This window comes from Pinus tabuliformis, chromosome 7 (assembly GCF_031772625.1).
Source record: "Pinus tabuliformis cultivar Carrire ecotype Pingquan chromosome 7, CPIR1, whole genome shotgun sequence".
Lineage (NCBI taxonomy): Eukaryota > Viridiplantae > Streptophyta > Pinopsida > Pinales > Pinaceae > Pinus > Pinus tabuliformis.
Window position 1 is genome coordinate 1,211,327,170 of NC_142293.1, and position 8,118 is coordinate 1,211,335,287.

General features: G+C 40.2%; 1 pseudogene; it reads left to right on the forward strand.

The window, feature by feature from the left end:
- The first annotated feature begins 487 nt into the window (after window positions 1-487).
- Window positions 488-2,449, forward strand: LOC149251767 (transmembrane 9 superfamily member 7 pseudogene; annotated as a pseudogene).
- The last annotated feature ends 5,669 nt before the right edge of the window (window positions 2,450-8,118 follow it).

Below are 8,118 nucleotides of genomic sequence, written 5' to 3' on the forward strand. Positions count from 1 at the left end.
GTGCAAGGTTTCCAAGAAATCAGCCTCCATCACCATCAGCCATTTTTACATTTTCTCCATATCCGTGCATCCGTTTCAAAACCTGTTTCATGGGGAGATGCATATGGGTGATAGTAACCTACCCAAGTAGTTTCAGCCAATTCTGATGCACGGTTTCCGAGAAATTGATCTCTGAAATCTTCAGCCATTTTCCATTTTTCTCGAAATCTGTGCATCCATTGATCGTGATTTTGCTATGGGAGGTGCATCATGATGATAGGAACGTGCTCAGCAAGTTTCAGATCGATTCGGTTTACCGTTTGGGAGAAATGGCAAAAACAAGTTCCAGTCCTGTGAAAATTCAGTAGCAGCAGCTTGAAGGTGCAGATCTGAGCGTGGAAATGAACTCCTGCAGCATGCATCCGGCCAGAGGACACCTGCACAAGGAAAACAACCAAAAATCATCAGCCAAGCCCTCATGCAACCAAAGAAACCAGTGCATGCAGCAATGACTAGCGTCAGCACCTCACAGCAGCCATTTGACTTCAGGTACGTGACTGAACCTCGTTCTTCTATTGCACAAATCTAATTTAAAAACTGCATGAATGAATGGAATGGTGGAATTGAGCCACGAATATAGCAGGATTAAGCCGATAGTTCCTTGTCCAATTCTCTATCAATCAGCCAGGAATCATGCAACGTATGTGTTAGACAACTCACGTGAAATTTGAAAAAAACACAGACAGTTGTGGATATTTTAAACTCCAGTGCAACTAAGGGTAAGGGATTACAGGCAGATGGCACTGCAGGGGACCAACAGTTTGCATGAGCAGCGCACGTCTCTGCCACCTCACCACAAATCACACAGTAATTAAAGGAATGCTCGGCTGAAGACTCACGTTAACTGCTGATTCATTTACACTTGCAAACCTCTTCGGTTGAATCCTCTGCCTCTAAATTCTGTTAAACTGACGTCCTTCGCCAAGTTTTTCGGCTTGTTCAAAATTCTCCTGCATACCAAGATCGTTCAAAGGCGCAGAGACATCCTACAGAAGCCGAGCACTCTACAAGCGTTTCTACAGGAAGCTGCGCCACAGGAAACCCAGCATACGAAGAAGCTTGGACTGTTCACATCGAGGGTGGCAATTCTCAGTGAGTGTAAAGCATGAGTATGAACAACCATGGGATAATGTCAAAGCCCATTTGACAACTTTTGATCCAAATACCAAGTGTACAGTGTCAAATTCTGAGATTCCCCAAGAAGTTGTAGAAGACAAAGAAGTTATATTCACTTGTGATGTTACTTTTCGGGAGAGCCCTATGAAATGGGCATCACGTTGGGATACTTACCTTCTTATGACAGATGATCAGATCCATTGGTTCTCTATCATCAACTCATTGATGATTGTTTTATTTCTCTCTAGAATGGTTGCAATGATCATGATGCGAACATTGTACCGGGATATCTCAAAATACAACCAATTAGAAACACAGGATGAGGCTCAAGAGGAAACAGGATGGAAGTCGGTCCATGGAGATGTGGTCAAGGCCCCAACCAATGCAAGCTTACTTTGTGTCTACGTGGGAACTGGAGTTCAAATTTTTTTTCCATGACACCAGTGACAATGATATTTGCAGTCCTTGGTTTCCTTTCTCCTTCGAACCGTGGAGGTTTAATGATAGCTATGCTACTATTATGGGTGTTTATGGGTTTGTTTGCAGGGTGTGCATCGTCACGTCTATATAATATGTTCAAGGGCACAGAATAGAGGAGGAACACGCTGAAGACAACATTCTTGTTTCCAGGCATTACCTTTTGCATTTTCTTTATTCTCAATGCACTACTATGGGGAAAAAATCATCTGGTGTAGTTCCTTTTGAGACTATGTTTGCCTTGGTCCTTTTATGGTTTGGAATTTCTGTGCCATTGGTCTTTGTGGGCAGTTACTTTGGCTACAAGAAACCTGCAATTGAGGATCCAGTGAAGACCAATAAAATCCCCAGGCAGATTCCAGAGCAAGCTTGGTATATGCAGCCCATTTTCTCAATACCAATTGGAGGCATTTTGCCTTTTGGAGCTGTATTCATTGAACTGTTCTTCATATTAACTTCAATATGGCTGCATCAGTTCTACTATATATTTGGGTTCCTATTCAGTGTCTCTGTGATCCTCATTGTTACATGTGCAGAGATCACCATTGTCCTGTGCTACTTCGAATTGTGCAGTGAAGATTACAACTGGTGGTGGAGATCTTATTTGACTGTAGGCTCCTCAGCATTTTACTTGTTTCTCTATGCCACATTCTATTTCTTCACCAAGCTGGAGATGACAAAGCTTGTTTCTAGAATTTTATATTTTGGCTACATGCCCATCATGTCATACTCATTTTTTGTTCTAACCGGTATAATAGGTTTCTATGCATGCCTTTGGTTTGTGCAGACAATATACTCATCAGTGAGAATTGACTGAGGCTCTGCATGCAGCTGCCATTTTTCAGAGGGGCCGTTTAAGTTTTGGTTTAGGGGAATGGTGCTTGCTCCTTTTATGTTGTTTTATAGGTTTTTGGGTAACATTACAGGAGACACCAATGTCAATGTGCTGCTGTGGGAGTTAATTCTGAAGATGTTGCAGGAACACAATGCCGAAAGGGGGCCTCCCAACACAAGCAGAAGGGTCCCTACCAAGTTCCCAGGCATCCTCACATTCATCCCCTCCATGAACACTCATTTTTTTCAGAGTTCGGACACAATTTAGTCATGGTTCAACCTTCTACAGGAAGCTACAGGACTTTCTACAGGAAGTTCTGTATTTTTACCAGAAACATCCTGTAGAAGCCTTTGGGCAGGCCAGAATCAATTATGGAGAGGGATTTGAAGCTTGAAGTCTATTGAGGAGGCATGAAAGCACTCTTTTCTTCCATCCTCCACTATTTTCATCTCCTTTCACCACCATTTCCACCATCTGATTGAATATACTTGTACAATCATACCAAAGCTGAGAATTCTCTAGGAAAAGGAGCAGGCAGTGGGAAGAAGCAGAGAGAAAAGCATGATTTCATGACCGAGAAGAGGACATCACTTCAGAAGCTTAGCATGACAGGGAGGCCACCAGGGCCATCAAAGATGAGGAGATAGATTGGTTGCTTAGAGGATAAGCAACACTTTCAGTAGGGGGGTGATGATGAGCCCCAAAAATGGATAATTATTTGGGCTCATTCAACCTCCTAATTCGACTTAATCCACCATTCTCATTAGTTTATTGCATGTTTTTTATTATATTTATGCTAATAGAGTGAATTGGGTTAGTCATTATGCCAACAAGTCTAATGGGTGCTTTGTGTAGCCTTTTTGGTCAATTTGGAGACAAAATTGAAGGTTTTAATGAGCACTTGGCAGCCAAATTCGTGGGAGAACAAGAGAGAGGATTTGTAGGAAGGTGTCCCCTTCATTTATGGGCCCTTACCTCGAATTCTCCACCATCAGCTCGGAGTTCAAGGGCCACCAAATCAATTAACACAAGGGCAGCCAAGCAAGTCAAGTAGGACTGCTGTTAACTACAAGTTTTGGGCAGCCGAGTCCCTAAAGTTTAGGAGGACTGTTGGGGTCCTCAATTTGTATAAATAAGAAGGCTTAGGGCCTCATTTTGGTTAGCTGGTGGTTAGTCATTTTGTAGCCAGTAGTTAGTCATTTTGTTTTCATTTTGTACTCATTTTGTAGTTCGATTTTTAGGTAGTAGATTAGCTTTGCTTCCAGCACATTTTCAAGTTCTCCTTGTGGACAGTTTTTGGAATGTAACATTTCTTGATCAATAAAGATGAATCCAGCTTTGCACCAGCTCTAAATCTATCTTAGGAGGCTGTAGCTCTTGGGTTTGGGCCCATCTCAAGCACCCAGTACCTCCTTTGTTTATCTTTATGTGTTTTTGATGCATTCTTAGAATAAAATCTGCTATTTAGATTTGGATCTTGTTTTGTTATTTAGATTGCTTTTGATGGTTAAAGTAGCTTTTCATGTTTAGAATAGATTGGTAGGATAATAACAGGAAAAAGGCTCCAAAAAAGGGTCAGCAAACACTTTTGGTTTCACCTCTTCCTTATTGGATCAGGGGCTGGAGTTGAAGTAATCGTGCTGTCCCAAACAAAAACACTAGTTTGCTTTACCATGCAATCCTTAGTGTGTTGTTTTCATTTGCAGAGGTTGGTTACATGTTCAGATCTTTGAATGCTTCATTTCATATTTAATATACATGGTTTCCTTGCAAATAAAGCTGTTGTCCATTCTCGTTACTATTAGCCAGATCATATTAGGGTAGCATAACTAGGTCTTTGTTTTCTTGCATGTCTTTGTTGGTTCAGCTGGAAACACAAATTGCAGAGCACCTGTACCACTTCTCTATCTGCCCAGACTCCCTCAAACCCATCTTCTCCATCTCCTAACTTGATTTCTTGCCTCACGTTGCCACATTGCCCTCATAACCCTACCTTTTGTGCAGCATTATTCTAGTCTTCTTAGAACAAGTCCAGCCATCTACACCTTCTCCTCAACTCCATCCTCCAAGTCTTGAACTCCCCTACACCCCTATTTCACCTCCATACTCATTCCTCCGCCTTTTTCCCTCCATCCATGCTCCAAAATTCCATTACAGAACATCCTGTAGAAATCCCAGAACATCCTGTAGAACCCCTGCAGACTTCCTGTAGAAGCTCATAAACGCGGTTTCTTGGCAGCCAAACTTTGTGAAACTCTCTGGAAGGGTGTTAGGGACCCCTTAGACCCTCTCTGAACCTTTCCAACCTTTCCCAAGCATTTCTCCTCCTTGATCCACCTCTGCACATTAAAAATCTAGTTAAAAGCACATGCATGATAATTCTAATAACTGATTCAAAAATACAAAAAGATGTTTTCTTCAGCTAGAGGCAGTGTAGACACATGTATTTTACCTTCATAGAAGTAATGGCATCTCTTTTCGTAGTTTGCATTCTCTCCTTTGCGTCAGTAGGACTAGCTAGTAGAATTAGGGTTTGCTAGGGTTTGCGTTTCTTTTTGGCTTTTAGTTTCTTTCCGCAAGTAGATTAGCTTCCTTTGAGTTAGCTTTCATCCATCAGTTAAAAAGCTTCTTCTAAGAGCTCATAGAAGTTGGCTTAATGTTGGCATTATGATGCATGCGTTGTACTTGATGGCAAACAACTCATAGAAGATCAACTCACTTATATATATCTAGATGAATCTACGGAAGAGATATCAGATGACAATTCTCAATATGACAAGTCCAAAGGGGGAGATTGTTGGCATTATGAGACAAGTGTTGTCCTTGATGGAAAATCACACAAATGATAAATTATAGTGCAGCAAATTTATTTGATAAATTATAGTGCAACAAAGTTTCCTTCATGTAGAGAAAAGTTCACGCACTTTTATGCAAATAAAAGTTTATTCCATGTAGAGAAAAGTTCACGCACTTTTATGCAGAGAAAAGTTTATTCCATGTAGAGAAAAGTTCACGCACTTTTATGCAGAGAAAAGTTTATTCCATGTAGAGAAAAGTTCACGCACTTTTATGCAGAGAAAAGTTTATTTCATGTAGAGAAAAGTTCACGCACTTTTATGCAGAGAAGAGTTTATTTCATGTAGAGAAATGTTCACGCACTTTTATGCAGAGAAAAGTTTATTTCATGTAGAGAAAAGTTACGCACTTTCATGCAGAGAAAAGTTCCCTTCATGCAAGAGAAAAGTTCACGCACTTTCATGGTTGGTTCATGGTATTAGTCCGACAGTTTTTGATCCTATGGTTTTGGCCCGTGGTATTGAATCCAAAAGTGTTGATCTCACGCACTTTCATGGTTGGTTCATGGTATTAGTCTGACAGTTTTTGATCCTATGGTTTTGGCCCGTGGTATTGCATCCAAAAGTGTTGATCCCACGCACTTTCATGGTTGGTTCATGGTATTAGTCCGACAGTTTTTGATCCTATGGTTTTGGTCCGTGGTATTGCATCCAAAAGTGTTGATCTCACGCACTTTCATGGTTGGTTCATGGTATTAGTCCAACAGTTTTTTGATCCTATGGTTTTGGACCGTGGTATTGAGAAAGGACTAAGGCTATAAAAGAGGAAGGAGATCATTTGGCAAAGCATCATCTAAATTATTGAATATCTGATAAAGTGCTAGATCTGGAATACTGTGATTGGGTTATGGTGCAGATCTGGATCTGAGCTAAAGAGGGATCTCACCGGTTGATGGAGAACAAGATCTAAGGATAGATCGGGATCAAATGGTTTGAAATGGACTATCTCTATATATTTGATTATGCTTATTCTAGATCTGTATATTGAAAAATGATCTGAACTGGGTATAACTTAAGTTTGAAATCGCTGCAAGTCATGTTTGAATATTTATAGATCTGTATGTGGGTTGGCTTTAGTGTAAGCGCGTATATATGCAGGTTTGCTTCATTGTAGTAGCGTATACAATTTGAGCTATGATATTTGAATTCACAGGTGGTTCTAGTTGTTGATGGGTTCTGATGACAGTTTAAAGGTGTCAGTATTCTGCATATCCTGTTTGGTTGATTGTGTTTAGCTTCAGTATTGATGGATGAGAACTAATATTGGATCAGGATCATAATGACTCATATTTGTGTGATCTGATGGACTAGATCTGGGTGCTAACACATATATTATCCTTGTATATGTATTGATTTGGTGTTTGGGTGATTCAGAAGATTGATTGATTATGTGCTTCAATGATATTAATGGGTCCAGTATGAAAATTGGATCAAACGTGGCCTTTCAGATTATGTGTTGTGCTTCAGGAATATCCAGTCTGAAAATGTATGAAACGTGGTATCTGGAGGAGAGAAGATTGTAGGTTGGCGCCTACGTACTAGTATCTTAGCTAGTACAAGAGCTAAGGGGGTAGTAGCTCCCTTCCAGTAGCAGTTGAAAACTTTGGAGCATTGTAGCAGGTAGCAGCCTGCGTACTAGTAAATGGATCGGCTAGTACAAGAACTATGGGGGTTGTAGCTCCCTTCCAGGAGAGACTGGAGAACGAGAGAGGGTTGTAGCTCTCTGCAGGTAGAAGCCTGTATACTGGTATAAGACTGCACCAGTACATAAATATTGTAAAAGGATTTTCTTATTAAGAAGAAGATTGAGATGACTTGCAGCAGGTGGTTTTCTCCCACATTGGGTTTCCACCTTATATCATGGTGTTCATGTGTGTGGCTTATGTGTGATGATCTGTTCTATTTTACTGCACCTGTTTACTGTTAATATGGTTGATAATGTTCTAATGCACTCATTAAGGATCAACTAACTGAATCATAAGAAGTTGTGGAAGTAGCATATATGAATCTGAATATGGAAATGAAAAAGTTTTATTGATGTGATAATACTGATTCACCCCCCCCCCCCTCTCAGTATTATTTCCAACAATTGGTATCAGAGCAGGTCCTTTTGTAGAAGCTTGATTGCTTGAAGGAGATCCGTGGAACAATGGGAAAGAAGCTTAAGAAGAAAGCGCCTAAGCAGAAGAAGACATCTCAGAAGAACTATGACAGTGGGAGAATCGATTGGGGATTATGTGGAAGAAGCACTTCAGATTCAGAATCATTTCAGAATGAAGATGAACTATCAGGTATGAATTTGTTATCCTCTGATGTTCCAGCTATCTATCCATTTGGAAAAGATGAAAGTGATAGCGAAACAACTGAATTTGCTTTTATGGGTGAGCAAGAAAGATATCAAATAGAGGCAGAATTTAAAAGGCTTACAGACAAAATTAGAGATCAACAAGATCTATTGAACAAAAGGGAATGTGTCTTCAAAGAAGAAGCTGCCAAACTAAAGGCTCAACTAGAGGAAGGAAACAAGGTAAGGAAGTTATTCAAGGACAAATATCAAAAGTTTCAGGATGAAGTAACATCACTAAGAGATGAAGTCAATGAAAGAATCACAACCATCAAGAAACTCAGAGATAGATCCAGTTACTATGAAAGTCTTGAAGCCACGATCCGCTCGCTAAAAGAAGATCTTGAAGAATCAAAGAAGTAGAATAAAGAACTAAGCCAAGCTCATGAAAATAAAGTTCTTGAACTAAGACGTCAGTTGGAAGAAGAAAGAAATGCTGAAGAAAACGTGAA